The 13441-nt window shown below is 38.5% G+C and overlaps 1 protein-coding gene across 1 annotated transcript in view; it reads right to left on the bottom strand.

The window, feature by feature from the left end:
* LOC121961419 (thyrotropin-releasing hormone-degrading ectoenzyme-like) overlaps positions 1–13441 on the bottom strand; it is a 185468-nt gene that overhangs the window by 133833 nt on the left and 38194 nt on the right. The gene's annotated exons all lie outside the window — the stretch shown is intronic.

Below are 13441 nucleotides of genomic sequence, written 5' to 3'. Positions count from 1 at the left end.
CAAAAAGAAGGAAATTACCTGAAAAATAGAAAAAAAAGAAGGAAATGTCCTGGAATAAGTGCTTCAAAATGTAAAAGTTGCTCTAACATCTTTTAAAATATGAAAATATGATATTCTGAATATTGTTTTATCTCTATCTCTATCTTTTTCTTTTCCCCCTCCTTGTTTTTTTCACATTTTCTTTATCTACTTTTTTTTTTTTGCTAATTTATGGAACATTTCTTGTCAAGTTACCCATTGCCTTTTCCCCCATGTTTTTGAAAGAGCTACTTTTATTGGGTTGGTGATATATTATTGCAGAAATAACTGCAGTAAACAATCATGTTGTCATTTTAAGACCATTTCATGCCACTCATATAACAATAAAATGGCACAATAATGTAAGTGCACCCTTTCAAAAAGCAATTAACTTTTAATTCATCAGAATATTCAGACACTGTAATATGTAAAAACATGTAAACGTTTATTTTTTTTTTTTGTCTGAAACAGTCTGTTTAAGCGCCTGTCAGCAACACATACACGAGAGCTGATCTGCCAAACACTGATCAATAATCAATACAACTAGATCACATGACTGCAGTGACCTCACTGGTGACCTTACTGAAAGACAGACATACTGACAGTGACTCTTTATTCGGATGTATAGGACTGTAAATGTGTATCTGTGAGTTGAAGATGTCAGAATGTGTATTTAAAAATGCCACACTTGGTTTTATCCAACAGTTGGTGTATTATAATTAGTTTCAGGTTGAGGGTTAAAATAAAAAAGCCACAAAACATTGACAGAACTCCAACAATAGCCATAAAACATTACTTCACTGTCTTATGTCACAGAAAATACATTTTTTTCGTAAGAAATGGCATAAAAATAGATAGAAATTAGACAAGTTACAAGTAAATTTGCTGAAAATAAGCACAAAAAAAGAAAAAAAAGAAAGAAAGTAATAAAACAAAAACAAACCACGCAAAAAAAACCCCAACCATAATTATAATAAGAAATAACAATTTTTTTGGGATATTTTTCTCTTTTTTATTATTTATTTTATTTTAAAAAATAATTTTATGATAATATTATCCCCTTGGCAAAAACACAATTTCAGGCAATTTTTTTGTCACCTTTTACTAATTTCTCACAATTTGTAGGATTCTTCTTGCCAAGTTGGTCATTGCCTTTTTCTTCCTACGTTTAAAAAACAAAAAACAAAAAACAATTTACTCGGGTTTGTGCAGCTACCTCTACTTTTGGCTGTAATTACAAATGTAACTATTTATTTATTTATTTTCAAATTAAGTAACACATCAATATCAGTTAACTTTTTATTTTTGTCTTGACCAGACAAACGCAGCTTATTCCCTGATTTTTTTTTTTCCTCGGTTAAAATCTAATTTCGCCCACAGTGGCAGGCTCAGTGTGTCTTTCAGTGTGTGTGTGTGTGTGTGTGTGTGTGTGTGTGTGTGTGTGTGTGTGAGACAGACAGAGGTGAAGAAAAGGTGGGGGGTGAATTATTACACACAATGTTTCTGTAAGTTATTACACCGGTCAACCCGCGCACACAAACTGTACAAAGGTGACTCACCCGACCTTACGGCGGCACAAAGAATCAATCAATCAGCATCAGACTGTCGCTGACCACAAAGGCCGACGGTTCGGGTAATTTGAGTTTGCAGTTTTTGAAATATGGACATTATTTTTCCACCCTCGAGATCAAGGACGAAGATGAAGCCTACAGCGGTGAATTACAGTCTGTGAGAAGTATTTCACAGATATGAAGAGGGCCGTACATAAAAGTTATGCAGCACGTTGCTACATGACCGGAGTAAACAGAGAAAACGGACTGCGGCGTTCCCTTTTGCTCGATAGGTAGAAAACCTACAACTACCAGAATGCACTGCGCTACACCAGACCCACAAATACTCCTGCTGTTGGGTGACGAAATGCAAGTTTTGGTTTACATTTGATCAGCGCTTCCTAGTTTTACAGTTTGATTTCAGTTTCATCAGCCTCCCATTTAACAGGGCGGGAAGCGGTATGGTGCCCACTTCCTGTTCAGAAACTATGGCTGGAACAGCTAAACGGAGCAGAAGGATATGTTTCTGAAAACATTTTAGGTGAAAAATAGGCACTGCAGTGGCATCATCTTGATTTATATTCAATCAGTCTGCATAAGAGCAAGAAACAGATTTATAGACATTTAGCCTGTTTTTGTTGTGGTTTTCCGTCTCTTTGTGGTCTATAAACATCTCTGCGGATTTGTGTCTCTTTGTACATTTTTTTTGTCTCTTTGTAGTTGTTTAAGTCTCTATGTGGTCGTTCTGTGTCTCTTTGTAGTCATTTTGTGGTTGTTTACGCCCTTAAAGTCGCCCCTTAGAGTCGCTCATGTGTCTCTTTAAGGCTGCTTTTTTAACTCTTTGATGTCATTTTGAGTCTCTCCCAAGACGTCACGTGTCTCTTTGAGGGTCACTGTGCAGGTAAAAGGCCAGGGAGGCCCCTAACACTTTGGGCCCCTAATACTGTGCCCGACAGTTGTTGAAATATTTGGACCAAAGGAGTAAACCAACCAAACCTGGAGCCATGATTCTTCCATGGCATAAACTTCCTCTCCAAATAAAAGTGACGCCCTAACATCATTTAAACGTTGGCTGTAAACATTTTATAGATGCAGTGTTTGCAGAGAAACAGACTGAGGCAGGAAACCTGCTGCTGTTTACCTTCAGAAAACACACTACAACAGTTCAGGTCTGCCTGTGAACCTCCACAGCCTCATTGAAATGAAAGACAAAAACTTTGTGATAGATATTTTTAACCGTCTTTGATACCGACTTGCTATTTGTTACTGCGTTATCAATCTGCACGTCTCCTGTAATTCTGCAGCTCTGTCAAAAACGTCTCACTTCAGTGACTCCCGACTGATCTTTAAAACTGAAGTGATTCTTTCAAGCTGACAGACAGACACACAGACATCTGCTCTGTCTCAGTCCATCCTCTTAAAAAAAAAACTGTTTCTGAGCTAAAAAGCAATTTGGCAAGTTTGCAAGAGAAAATGAGCTGCTGTCTGATGCAACAGACATCCAGTGTCAGCTGCACAACACATCCTCTATATCTGACTGCACACAGAGACGGTCTGAAGCATCTGTTCATTATTCTCTAAGAAAGAAAAGTATTAAACATTTAGGCTGATTTTACTACAGTCTGAGGGTGACACCAGAGGGACGGTCAGTGGTCACCAGAATCATCAGTATTCATTCACCGAAAAGGGAAATAAACACTGTCTGCCAGTAATGTGCTTCACAACATTTCTGCTTATTGTGTTAATATAAAGAGGGATTTATAGATCATTCAGAGGTCACAGCGTTCCTCTGCAGCCTGCAGACGTGCTGCAGCTGACGTGCACCTCTTAAAAATCTCATTACACGCTGAAAACAAGAACTAGAATTGGTCAGCTTGTGTTTTTCTCCTTTAGGTTGCTGGTGCCGACCGCATCAGGCGAGACACTCACTAATCATTTGGTGATCTGACCATTTGCTCACCGCAATTACAGCTGTCAATCACAGTGGGAGAAACAGCAGGAATCTCCTGTTTAGAAATGAGAGAAGTTACCTGGATGTAAATAAAAAAAGTTGAATTATTGTTAGTCTGACTAAAAATGAACATGTTGGACTAACATTAACATGCTAGTCCAACTGAAACTGTAATTTCACGAAGTCGGGACTAACACACCTACATAAAACTTAAACCTGTCGCCTCCACATGATGTGTCCCTGGCATCAGCTTGAAACGCTGCTGGTTAAGACAACATATAGAGAGCATGACGGTTTGGATCAAACAAACCCTGGGTTTTCATGCGGAAGTCTGGTGTTCACTTCCTGTCTTAATGTGATGGGGTTTTTTTTTCAACACCTTACTATGCGCCTCTTTTGCCTAATCCTAACCACCCACATCTTTGTTACCCAACAAAACTAAGGTCTTTTCAGTAACTGACATTTGTGACGTGGAGTCTATCCGTAAATTGTATCTCTGGCAGAAGCTTGACCGTAAAATCATGGAAGTTGTTGGAATATACACGTCAATTCAGAGCGCCACAATCTCAGAGCAGCAAACTGACACATAATTGTTCGTTAACTCACACAGAATATAACGCTCTACAACCGCAAAATGGGAGGGAACCTGACCGGAGTCAAGCCCTTGGAAATGTTTAGAAATTACAGCCTGGCTGTAACGTGATGGGGGGAAATCAGGCCCAATTCAGGCAGAGAGTCAAAGCTCTAATGAAGAGCGATGTTGAGTAGGACAGGTTGTGTTTACAAACGGTAACTGACAATGGCATAAAGACCCTCAAAACTGTACTTAAAAATAAAAAAAACTGAGCCTTCTGTATAGTAACGTTGTCTGTGCAGATCAGCTGTGATTCTCTCATCGTGTTTGTGCAGCAGACTCAGACTCAGATCCTTTAATGACACACAAACACTGTCACTGACGCCTGCTGCTGATGTCACTGATCAATACACATGTATCAGCTGCAGAGTGAATGAAAAAAAATCTGCCTGCACACAGCTATAACTCTGTGTGTGTGTGTGTGTGTGTGTGTGTGTGTGTGTGTGTGTGTGTGTGTGTGTGTGTGTGCACTGGATGGTTTTACTGTCAGAGAGAGAAACCACCTCACTGTCAGCTGAAGGACGACAGAGAGTGGCTATCAAACATTGCACGCAGACACACACACGCTTGCATGCACACGCGCACGCGCACGCGCACGCTCATGCACAAACACACACACACTCACTGCACACAGATAAATACACACACACACTCACACGGCTCATATCATTTCTCACATGAAGACGGAAGCGAGTGGACACACACACAAACATACACCATGATGTAATTCTGCTGTATCACTGCTGTCATTACACACACACACTCACACAGACACACACAGGTAAACATTAGTGTCCCAGTAATGTCACTCTGCCGTGTCTCTCTCAGTTTCACTTCCACTCTAATAAATTCTGTTTTCACTCAGCTGTAAAAACACATTGGCTTCTGTACAGTCAATATTCACAACACACACTGTAAATCATGCTCTAGATATTTATATCAGTCTGCACGAATCACATAAAAGCTACTGTTAAACTGCACAAACACGAAGGTGAAAACAAAGAGTGTGAAGCTGCATTCAGCGTGAACACATAGCACATTTTTAAAATACAGTGAACACAGTCTGCGACATGTTTGGTCCATAGTTTTGTTTCAGACTCAAAAATCTCAAAACTATTCATTGGATGTCTCTGTAACATTCATGGTTCCAAGAGGATGAATCCTCCTGATTTTGGTGATCCTCTGACTTTCCAGTAACACTATGATATTTGTGTTTTTTGTTCAATATCTTGACGGCTTTTAGGATGAATTTTTGCACATTATAAAAACTATGGTATAAATTTAAACATCAGCATGTTAGAATTGTGATTCTGATATTAATAGCATGAAAAACGAAGCCAACGCCAAAGTGCCAAAAACTGCAGTTCCTCTAACGGCAACTTGAGGCTGGCTCCAAAAAGTGACTCATGCCCTATAAACCCCCGTGTTATTTGTACAATCCATGTTATTTATGCAAACTTTAGCATTATCTAGAAATATAATCTAGCCTCCCTCTAATGGGAAAATAAGGTATTAACCCTTTTGTGTTTCTTGTGCTGCATTGAGATGCCTTTCACTTTTTAAGCTTTTGAACCCTGAGGAAACAGGTGTGATGTCTTTCGAAAACTCGTAAGAATGAGTACATTAAGAAAAAGCTGGGGGGAAAGTAGAGAAAAATATAGTTATGATTATAATAATTATATCCACAAAAATATAGTTTCAAACACTCTCCTTTTCCCATTTAAAAAAATCATTTACTCGTGCTAATGTTCAGGTAATTTTCTTGTTTTTTACTAATTCCTTGCTTATTTTAAGATCTGATTGCTTTTCTCTTTGCCTTCTTCTCATGTTTAAAAGAAATCAAGACAATTTTCACAGGTTTCAAAGGGATGATGAAGGTAATTATCCCAATGAGTCAGATAAACTTTAATTAACATTTCTTATCTTAACGCTGTTAATTGCACTGTCAGGTTGTAACTGCAGTAAACAACAATACTGTAACACTAAAACTGCAGATTTACTTTAATCAGAGTCAAGAGAAGGAAATCAGAGAACTAAAAGTCATCAGATTTTTTTATGGATTCAGATTCAATAATATGCCATCAAACTCCAACCCAACCGCCAAAATCTATATTGATACGCATACTGATACTTATACTACTAATTTCTTATAAATACGAATAATATTACCACAGTGACACAGATACTAAAACTATGCATTATCACAATCCTGCTCCTCCTCTTCGTCGTCCTTCTCCGTTCCCCCAGCAGGACTGATTTTCAATAAAAATTCAAACTTTTAAAGCTCCTCTCCTCTTATTCCCATATTCTCCTCCCTCCACCAGAACTCATCTCGGAGCGCGGCAGCCAGCAGAGTGAATATCTGCTCAGAAAGTGGAGGCTTTATTGAAAATCGGAGCTTCTTTCGGTGGACTGGCAGCGAGCTGCTGAATTGAGAATCCTCTCCTGAGGATTCCCGAGACGCCTGCAGTCATGTTCTCCCAGGTGAGGAGAAAACGGGACGCATTACACTCCTCAATGGGAGGTGGGGGGTTGGTGTGACGTTCCCACTTCAAAGTATCATCACATATACTTTCAATATGTCTCCCTGGATTGAAATGTGCTGCTTAAACCAAACTAAAACCATCGCACGGTGGCTCAACAGTGAGTGCCGCCACCTCACAGGGAGGAGGTCCCGGGTTTAAACCCGGCCCGCCGAGTTTCCACGTCCTGTCTGTCTCTGCATGCGTCTAAAAACATGCAAGTCAGCTGAAGTGGAAACTTTAAATTGCCCATAGCTGTGAAAGTGAGTGTGCGAGGTTGTCTGGCATGTTTCCTCGCTCTGTGACAGACTGCCTCTCACCCAGTGCATGCTGGGATTCACTTCAGCTCCATGTGGCTCTGCTAAGCAGTTTAGAAATTGTAGAGATGGATGAAATCTGAATAAGTTGGTCATTGCATCAACACATGAAGAATGTTTCAGTTGCATCACATCGCTGCCTTCAGGGAGTCGTATTCAAATCACAGAAAATGCTGATATAATAGAGCAGTCTGATATACCCTTAATGATGATAATCGTGACATTTAAACTGAAATACTGAAATAATGTTAGAAATAAACAAATAACCCAGTGCTTTTTAAATCATTTCCTTTCTTTCCGTTTTCACTCCGTCAGCACCATTTGGTTTGATTTCACATTAATGGTAATTTTTCTGTTTGTATGATCTGGTTACACACTCTCTCCACCTCCCTACAACTGTATTTTGAGTGCAATTCTTTTTTTTTTTTTTTTCAAAAAAGGGGCAAAACAGACAAAAAGTATTTTTTACAGTATTTTTTCAATTATTATTTAATGTATTCTATATTTATTTTTATTTATTTTTGCAATACTTACTTTTTTTTTTTTCTCATTATGTTATGCACTGACACACCGAAGCAATATCACTTTTTTCATTCACTTTTTTTTTTTTTTAATTTATTTTAATTGTTATTTATGACATCTATTGCATGTCTGTTGCACATTTTTGGGGGGAAACTGTGTTCTGTGAAAATGGGTTTTATAAATAAAATTGAATTGAATTGAATGGTGGTACTAGAGGAAAAGTCAGAGTTAGGAGGATTCATCCTCTGGGGAAGATGAATGTCTGCAGCATTTTATGTCAATCCATTCGATAGTTTGGATTGAGATATTCCCTCTGGACCTAAGAAGTGGAGTAACTTACTGAGCCACTTTTGCTGCTGGGGCTGCAAATTAAATTATCAGAATGACTCACATTATTTCCAATTAGTGCAACAGCAGAGTCGTGCATAACTCCTTTGTTTTTTTTAACACCATTTATACTCTGAGTTTAAGTCCAGGAGATCCTACTTTGCCATCTTGAATTACTATTAATGAAACACTTTCTTCGCACATTTCACTGTGAAATCCTTTCGAGGAGGTGAAGGGATTATTCCCCCTGAACTGCTGGAAAGCTTTTAATGTGAACAGATTAACAGCACAACAGCAGCGGCAGCAGCAAATTATCACAGCAAACGGGAGCAGATCAAAAACAAGGAGGCGTCTTTTACGAAATGTGATCAAACACAGAGCACAAAAATTAAAAAAAGCGCCCTCACTCTCAGCCTCTCTCTAATTAATTTGCAATTAAAGGAAATAAATTGCTTGGCCACTGTGAGAAGGAAATCAGTCCAACTCTGTGTTCAGTGACCACACTCCCAGGACTGCCCATCATAAGTCCCCGGCAATAACAAACCATCCACAGGGCCTTTTCGTGTAGTCCGTGCCAGTTTAATACCAACAGCCACCACATGTCCCACAACTAACAGACACGGTCTGCTACACACACGCCTTTTCAAACTTCTTCTAATAAACACAGACGCTTCAAAAATAATTAAAAGTTTAGCTCTGCAATGCAAAAAAAAAACAATATAATTACTGTTTTTAACCATTTGAAACCTGGAACAACATTCACTTTTCTCGGGTCCCACTGCAGAGCTCCAGGCTCAGGCTCACCTCTGCAACTGGGACCAATCTCCACTGCCAGGCCCAGTGTTTGAAAACAGGTATGTTTATCACACTTACTTATCAATATATTACATTTATATGTCACTGAGTTATATTGCACAGCGTATTGTTTAATTATGCTCATTGATAGTTTGGATATTAACACACTGAGCGTATTAATACACTGTATCACGTCTGCAACTGACCAAGTAACATGTTACAAGGCCCATTATGACATTATGAGAAAAAGTGTATCGTGATATGGCCTAAAAATTCTGCCATATTATTGTTAAGTCACATCTCCCCGCCCTATTTTCTATTTGGAATATAGTCATATTCAAAATAATACTTGAAAATTAGTGTGCATGTAAATATATTCAGACTGAGTTTACAGCGCAGGGTTGAGCTTCCAATCAGATTCATTCTTTAAGCCAACAACTCTCCATCTTATTTTTTATTTTCAGCAGGAAATGACTAAATTAGTCCAATCAGTTGGTCTGTCTGCTGACCTTTTCTCCTCGGCGCTGGATGTTATTCAAACTTTATGCAAGACTTCTTTCATCTCTTGTTCATTTTCTCAATTAATTTTAACTTCTCATCTTTTCTCTCCTGCTTTCATCTTTATCTCCTTTACCTACTCCCCCTCCTCTCCTCCTCCTCTCCTTGTTATCTCTCTACTCGTCCGTGACATCTCTCGCCGCGATCTGTCGCTCCGTCTGTCGCCCTTGGATGATGGATGGGGTGATGGACGCTCGGTTGCCACGGTAATTTGATGGATGGTTTAGCAACTGATACGAGTACCGAGAGAACACACCAACACACCAACACACACAGTAACGCGCCGTCCTCCCGGCACATGTGGGTCCTTGACTTTGAGATCAGCAGACCTCAGACAGTCACTACTCCCCATAACAAAAACACTGCTGACCCGTGACTGCGGCGCCACACATCTGTCCAATCCTATCATCACTTTTGCTGACGACACCGCTGTGATGAAGAGAGACAAGACCGAGAGCCGGAGCAAGGATAACGGTCTCTCTGTCAATGTCAACAAGACAAAAAGAGATGATTGTTGACTTCAGGAGGAGGAGCAGAGCGTCAACACAAAGCCTGCGTCTGCACAAAGCCAGCAGAGAGAAACAAAGTCCTGCCCCACTTCCTCACATCATATGACGTCTGCAACAAACACAGACGGGCCTGGTTTTTCCGGTCATGTACGTTACACTATCCAGGCTGCTAAAAGTCGCATTGACTCTGCAACATCACAGCCAGTCTGTTGTTTCTGCACACGTTTACAGTCCTCTTTAGTTTCCAGATTAATTAGGCCTCATTTATCAAACTGCAAAAGAAAACATTTGAAACATCTGTACATTATAACTGCCTGTATGCACAGGAAAATTGGTATTTATCATGTGTATGTTCACAGAGCATAAGCACAGCTGTGGGCTATTAACAATAATAAATCCCACACGCTCATTAACATAAAGAAACACCCCAAATTAGCAGAGCCACCTACCTCCATTCAAACAGCTACAGCGGCACAGTTATACAAATTATTCAAGAAGTCATAAATTAAGAGGTATTATTTAGAGTGTTTTTGTTTGTTTGTTTTGCTCCAGCAAGTAATTATTAAAGTAAATTCTGTGAGGAAGTTATTACTGTAAAGAGTTACGGAAACAGAGAGACCAGTGACCAGTACCAAACGTACAACAGAAAACTTGGCGCTCGGTAGATTTTTCATGCAAAACCCAACATTTATCAATGTGGACATGAGTGAAGGTTGCGACGGTTGCGCACATTAAGTCTCAACTCATTTACACAAGTTTGCGATTCTGTTGCCCGCAGCAGTGATTTCTTTGCATGCTGCGTTTCTCTAACTTCCTTTAACGCCAATATTCAGGCTGACAAATAGATCCAATGGTTAAAGTGGACCTGGCAAGTCAGTGTTTCCATTTCAAACTCACTGAACTTTTCTCTTCTTGCCTGTATTTTGCCTCAACATGTCGTCAGTTCTCGGGGCGAGGCCTCTAAAACACAGAATATATAAGTCCAGGATATTTTACTACACAGATGTTTTCAGAGGCAGCATTTATCGATGCCTGATCATTTCTACACGGTCATTTGTGAGAAAAGAACGTTTCATAACGTGTGAACCTATTGTTGATAATTTCTGTGTTCACATCAAAACTGATTTGTATGTTAAATTTGTTAAATTGATAAAAGAGGGTCAATGCATTCATAAAGATAAAAAAAGGGCACCTCACCTCACACGTACTCGACAAGATCTCGTAATTAAGAAACAAATCTAGAAAAATTGGAAATGCACGATATGAAGCGTCACGTATTGCTTCAAAGCCACAAACATGGGAAGACAGCAGTGAGCAACTTAACCAGAAATGGCTCAAGAATTAGCACAAAAAGGGTAAAATTACTTGAAAATTAGCAAGAAAAGAAAAGTAAAAACATAGTTTTGTGGATGTTTTTTCCCCTTTTAAAATATAATTTCCAAACACTTTTTCCTCTTATCTTTCTTAAAACTAATTTTCAGGTTGTTTTCTTGTCATGTTTTACCAATATCTTGCTCATTGCCTTTTTTTTTCATATTTTCATAAGAAATCAAACCGATTTGCTCCGGTTTAAAGGGTTAAATGCTTGTGAAAGGCTTTTGAATGCAGCACAAAGAAAGTGATGTCAATCCAGTGACCTCCAAAGACATTTTTGATAAGGTTGGTTGGACGGTTCCACTGAAAGACAAAGACTGAACCACTGTAAGTTCTACTTTTTGGCTTCCTACAACAAATAACAACAACAAATAAAAGTCTACCTCTCTGCCTTATTATAGGTTTCAAACACGTGAGCAGTGGGAGTTTTTCCCAAAGAGTCAGAATATGCTGATCAGAGGAGTCGTGTTAAAGTTGGAGCCTGTGAGGCTGTGAAATAGGGCAGCAGGTGTGGGTGTTTTGATGCATGTTATACACACCCAGTGTGTGCTGCCTTAGTTTTTTTATTCCTTCTCACATTGTTTAATAGTAGTAATATTTGGTGGCCCGAGGAGGTAAAACTATCCAATATTTGAGGAGAAAAAAAAAGCAAAAAGCAGTGGAGAAAATCAATTCTGTGCAGGAGAAATATGGTTTTTCTCCATCTTTCCTGTTCCATGACTCTGCCTGCTCCTGAGATTTATCCTGCGGGGAGGATAAATCAAAGGGTTACATTTATCTTGAGGAGGTTTTGATTCCCAGTTTGGGAGGGGTCGCCTGACAAAATGCCGGAAAACCAGAAATGAAATCAGCCTTTACGCCTCATTGTTACTTTCATCTTTTATTTTTATTTTTTATTTTTTTCCCCACAAAGCTCCCAGTGAATCAAGACAACCTCCAGGTGATTCACACTGGGACTGAGTCCATAATAAAAGCATCAAAATAGAGCTTGTTTATCCAAAAATGTCCCAGTAGAGAACGGTCCTAAAGTCCTAGAAATGTCCTGAAATCTTATAAATGTCCTAAAATCATAAAAACGTCCAAAAGTCCTACATTTGTCCTAAAATCTGAGAAACATCCTAAAATATGAGAAATGTCCAAAAATCCCATAAATGTCCCAAAATCATAGAAATGTCCTAAAATCCTAAAATTGTTTAAAAATCTCCAAAATTCTAGAAACATGCTAAAATCTGAGAAATGTCCTGAAATCTAAGAAACATCCTAAAATCTGAGAAATTTCCAAAAATCCTATAAATGTCCTCAAATCCTATAAATGTCCCAAAATCCTAGAAATATCCTCAAATCCTAAAAACGTCCCTAAAAACATGTATGGGGCTGCTGGCCCCGAGCTTCCTCTCATTTTGCAAAAGCTGCCTGAAGCAAAAGCAAGCCCATTCGTCCCATCATCCCAACAGAAAGTCTTTGCCTTGAGAATATAAATATTCTTAATACATATTAGAAATGTTGTCAAAATTTAGCAACCAACAGGTGCAGCTGCAGCCTGTTAAAGCTCAAAGGAAACAAGCAAAAATGAAATTTTTCATTTCAAGTTGTTTATGTTAAAACACACCAAAATCCAGGGTTTGGTTGCTGTGTTTGTGCTAAATAAAGTGTTAAATAATGTATAATATAATAACATTTGAGCTTTTTGGTCTTTTATTCATCCTATTTTCTTCAATTGAGGTTTTTTTTCATCAGTCTTTCTCAAAGCAGCGATATTTTTCTGTACTGGGCAGTGAAATAATAGAATATTTTTAACACCGATCAGACGGTCTTGTTCGTTAGTTACTCCGCAGCCTCCATCACCTCGTGGGAGCTGCACTTATTTAAATCTATGTTTTTAACTTTCGTTAAAATACAGGGTGTCACATAAAAATTAAATGTTAAAGTGACCTTTATCATTTTAAGGTCTGACCAACAGCATATTATTATTGTAGGACATTAATGTGACCTTTATTGTCATTATGGGATGTTAATGTGACATTTAATATCATTACAGAAATGTAAGGAGAGACAGAGCCCCAAAAACTTTCTACCCGGCAAACAATGTCGTTATCTGACATAAACATTTAGAACGTTTACTGTATACAGTATTCATTATCATTAATATTAAGATTTCTTTTAAATAAAATAACACGGAAGAATGTGACAATGTTTAAGTAATTTTTTATCTTAAAATGTGACTTTTGCCTTGCAGATTATTTGATTTGACTTTTTCACATTAAGAATGTATTTCCTCTATGCATCACTTTAAGGCCTCACCAACTAAACACAGCCTTATAATTAAAATAATTATCTAGTGATCAACTTTTTCAAATGTAACCG

This window comes from Plectropomus leopardus, chromosome 22 (assembly GCF_008729295.1).
Source record: "Plectropomus leopardus isolate mb chromosome 22, YSFRI_Pleo_2.0, whole genome shotgun sequence".
In the NCBI taxonomy this organism is placed as follows: Eukaryota; Metazoa; Chordata; class Actinopteri; order Perciformes; family Serranidae; genus Plectropomus; species Plectropomus leopardus.
The sequence above is the reverse complement of the archived record's forward strand: the minus strand, read 5'-3'. Positions and strand labels throughout refer to the sequence as shown.